The sequence below is a fragment of the Arachis stenosperma genome, chromosome 9, assembly GCF_014773155.1.
Source record: "Arachis stenosperma cultivar V10309 chromosome 9, arast.V10309.gnm1.PFL2, whole genome shotgun sequence".
Lineage (NCBI taxonomy): Eukaryota > Viridiplantae > Streptophyta > Magnoliopsida > Fabales > Fabaceae > Arachis > Arachis stenosperma.
Window position 1 is genome coordinate 80702962 of NC_080385.1, and position 4564 is coordinate 80707525.

The window sequence follows — 4564 nt, forward strand, 5'->3', positions numbered from 1 at the left end:
TCTTCACATATGACTGTGAGGACTTGATCCAACCTTTGATCAAAGTTGACCCTTCTAGTGTAAGGGTGTTCATCTCCTTGCATCATGGACAAATTGAATGCCAACCTTACACTTTCCGGACTAAAATCCAAGTATTTCCCCCGAACCATAGTAAGATAATTCTTTGGATCCGGGTTCACACTTTGATCATGGTTCTTGGTGATCCATGCATTGGCATAGAACTCTTGAACCATCAAGATTCCGACTTGTTGAATGGGGTTGGTAAGAACTTCCCAACCTCTTCTTCGGATCTCATGTCGGATCTCCGGATATTCACCCTTTTTGAGTGAAAAAGGGACCTCAGAGATCACCTTCTTCAAGGCCACAACTTCATAGAAGTGGTCTTGATGCACCCTTGAGATGAATCTCTCCATCTCCTATGACTCGGAGGTAGAAGCTTTTGCCTTCCCTTTCCTCTTTCTAGAGGTTTCTCCGGCCTTGGATGCCATAAATGGTTATGGAAAAACGAAAAAGCAACGCTTTTACCACACCAAACTTAAAAGTTTTGCTCGTCCTCGAGCAAAAGAAGAAAGAATTGAGTAGAAGAAGAAGAAATGAGGAAGAAGGAAATGGCTTTTGTGTTCGGCCAAAGAGGGGGAGAAGTGGTGTTTAGGTTGTGTGAAAATGAAGGGGTGAAGAAGGGTGTATATAGGAGAAGGGGGGTTCATGGTTCGGTTATGTATGGGTGGGTTTGGGAGGAAAAGTGGTTTGAATTTGAATGGTGAGGTAGGTGGGGTTTTATGAAGGATGGATGTGAGTGGTGAAGAGGAAGATGGGATTTGGTAGGTGAAGGGTTTTTGGGTGAAGAAGAGAGAGAGTGGTGGGGTTGGTGGGGATCCTGTGGGGTCCACAGATCCTGTGGTGTCAAGGAAAAGTCATCCCTGCACCAAATGGCATTCAAAATCACGTTTTGAGCCATTTCTGGCGTTAAACGCCGGGCTGGTGCCCATTCCTGGCGTTTAACGCCAGGTTCTTGCCCTTTTCAGGCGTTTAACGCCAGTCTGGTGCCCCTTTCTGGCGTTAAACGCCCAGAATGGTGCCAGACTGGGCGTTAAACGCCCAACTGCTAGCCTCACTGGCGTTTAAACGCCAGTGGGTTCTTCCTCCAGGGTGTGCTATTTTTCTTCCTGTTTTTCATTCTGTTTTTGCTTTTTCAATTGATTTTGTGACTTCTCATGATCATCAACCTACAAAATAAAATAAAGTAACAAAAGAAAATAGATAAAATATAACATTGGGTTGCCTCCCAACAAGCGCTTCTTTAATGTCAGTAGCTTGACAGATGGCTCTTATGGAGCCTCACATTTTCTCAGAGCAATGTTGGAACCTCCCAACACCAAACTTAGAGTTTGAATGTGGGGGTTCAACACCAAACTTAGAGTTTGGTTGTGGCCTCCCAACACCAAACTTAGAGTTTGACTGTGGGGGCTCTGTTTGACTCTGATTTGAGAGAAGCTCTTCATGCTTCCTCTCCATGGTGACAGAGGGATATCCTTGAGCCTTAAACACAAAGGGTTCTTCATTCACCTGAATGATCAGTTCGCCTCTATCAACATCAATCACAGCCTTTGCTGTGGCTAGGAAGGGTCTGCCAAGGATGATGGTTTCATCCATGCACTTCCCAGTCTCTAGGACTATGAAATCAGCAGGGATGTAATGGTTTTCAATCTTCACCAAAACATCCTCTACAAGTCCATGAGCTTGTTTTCTTGAGTTGTCTACCATCTCTAATGAGATTCTTGCAGCTTGCACCTCAAAGATCCCTAGTTTCTCCATTACAGAGAGAGGCATGAGGTTTACACTTGACCCTAAGTCACACAGAGCCTTCTTGAAGGTCATGGTGCCTATGGTACAAGGTATTGAAAACTTCCCAGGATCTTGTCTCTTTTGAGGTAATTTCTGCCTAGACAAGTCATCCAGTTCTTTGGTGAGCAAAGGGGGTTCATTCTCCAAAGTCTCATTTCCAAATAACTTGTCATTTAGCTTCATGATTGCTCCAAGGTATTTAGCAACTTGCTCTTCAGTGACATACTCATCCTCTTCAGAGGAAGAATACTCATCAGAGCTCATGAAAGGCAGAAGTAAATCCAATGGAATCTCTATGGTCTCATTTTGAGCCTCAGATTCCCATGGTTCCTCATTGGGGAACTCAATGGGGGTTAGTGCACGCCCACTGAGGTCTTCCTCAGTGGCGTTCACTTCCTCTCCTTCCTCTCCAAATTCGGCCATGTTGATGGCCTTGCACTCTCCTTTTGAATTTTCTTCTGTGTTGCTTGGGAGAGTACTAGGAGGGAGTTCAGTAACTTTCTTGCTCAGCTGTCCCACTTGTGCCTCCAAGTTCCGAATGGAGGACCTTGTTTCAGTCATGAAACTTTGAGTGGTTTTGATTAGATCAGAGACCATAGTTGCTAAGTCAGAGGGGTTCTGCTTAGAATTCTCTGTCTGTTGCTGAGAAGATGATGGAAAAGGCTTGCCATTGCTAAACCTGTTTCTTCCACCATTATTGTTGTTGAAACCTTGTTGAGGTCTCTGTTGATCCTTCCATGAGAAATTTGGGTGATTTCTCCATGAAGAATTATAGGTGTTTCCGTAGGGTTCTCCTAGGTAATTCACCTCTTCTATTGAAGGGTTCTCAGGATCATAGGCTTCTTCTTCAGATGAAGCATCCTTAGTACTGCTTGGTGCATTTTGCATTCCAGACAGACTTTGAGAAATCAAATTGACTTGTTGAGTCAATATCTTGTTCTGAGCCAGAATGGCATTCAGAGTATCAATCTCAAGAACTCCTTTCTTCTGATTTGCCCCATTGTTCACAGGATTCCTTTCAGAAGTGTACATGAATTGGTTATTTGCAACCATTTCAATTAGTTCTTGAGCTTCTGTAGGCGTCTTCTTCAGATGAAGAGATCCTCCAGCAGAGCTATCCAAAGACATCTTGGACAGTTCAGAGAGACCATCATAGAAAATACCTATGATGCTCCATTCAGAAAGCATGTCAGAAGGACATTTTCTGATCAATTGTTTGTATCTTTCCCAAGCTTCATAGAGGGATTCTCCATCCTTCCGTCTGAAAGTTTGGACTTCCACTCTAAGCTTACTCAATTTTTGAGGTGGAAAGAACTTTGCCAAGAAGGCATTGACTAGCTTTTCCCATGAGTCCAGGCTTTCTTTAGGTTGTGAGTCCAACCATGTCCTAGCTCTGTCTCTTACAGCAAAAGGGAATAGCATAAGTCTGTAGACCTCAGGGTCAACCCCATTAGTCTTGACAGTGTCGCAGATTTACAAGAATTCAGCTAAAAACTGATGGGGATCTTCCAATGGAAGTCCATGAAACTTACAATTCTGTTGCATTAGAGAAACTAATTGAGGCTTAAGCTCAAAGTTGTTTGCTCCAATGGCAGGGATAGAGATGCTTCTCCCATAGAAGTCGGGAGTAGGTGCAGTAAAGTCACCCAGCACCTTCCTTGCATTGTTTGCATTGTTGTTGTTTTCGGCTGCCATGTCTTCTTCTTTGAAGATTTCTGTTAGGTCCTCTATAGAGAGTTGTGCCTTAGCTTCTCTTAGCTTTCGCTTCAAGGTCCTTTCAGGTTCAGGGTCAGCTTCAACAAGAATGCCTTTGTCTCTGCTCCTGCTCATATGAAAGAGAAGAGAACAAGAAAATGTGGAATCCTCTATGTCACAGTATAGAGATTCCTTTAGGTGTCAGAAGAACAGAAAAATAGAAGAAAGAGGTAGAAGAATTCGAACTTAATCAGATAGAGTTCGAATTGTGCATTGAGAAGGAGTGGTACTCCATAAATAGAAGGATGTGAAAAGAGGGGAAGAGAATTTTCGAAAATTAATTAAGAAGTTTTTAAAATCAATTTGAAAAATTGATTGATAATTTTCGAAAACTCAAAGTGGAAAAAGAATCAAGTGAGTTTTGAAAAAGATTTTGAAATTAGAAGTCAAAAAGATTTGATTGAAAACTATTTTGAAAAAGATGAGGTTAAGAAGATATGATTGGTTTTAAAAAAAAATGTGATTGAGAAGATATGATTTGAAAACAATTTTTAAAAAGATTTGATTTTAAAAATTAATAACTTGGCTATCAAGAAAAGATATGATTCAAACATTAAACCTTTCTCAACAGAAAAGGCAACATACTTGAAATGTTGAATCAAATCATTAATTGATAGCAAGTATCTTTGAAAAAGGAAAGAAATTGATTTTGAAAACATTTGATTGAAAAGATATGATTTGAAAAAGATTTTATTTTGAAAAACTTTGAAAACTTGAAAAAGAATTGATTTGAAAACAAAATCCTCCCCCTTGTGCCATCCTGGCGTTAAACGCCCAGAATGGTGCACATTCTGGCGTTTAACGCCCAATGCACTACCTTTTTGGGCGTTAAACGCCCATCCAGGCACCCTGGCTGGCGTTTAAACGCCAGTCTGTCCTTCTTCACTGGGCGTTTTGAACGCCCAGCTTTTTCTGTGTAATTCCTCTGCTGTATGTTCTGAATCTTCAGTTCCCTGTACTATTG

At 41.6% G+C, this 4564-nt stretch overlaps 1 non-coding gene across 1 annotated transcript; it reads left to right on the forward strand.

The window, feature by feature from the left end:
- The first annotated feature begins 3027 nt into the window (after positions 1-3027).
- LOC130952164 (small nucleolar RNA R71) lies at positions 3028-3135 on the forward strand. Its single transcript, XR_009074345.1, has one exon. It is a non-coding gene; the product is annotated as a small nucleolar RNA R71 (small nucleolar RNA).
- Positions 3136-4564: the final 1429 nt, after the last annotated feature.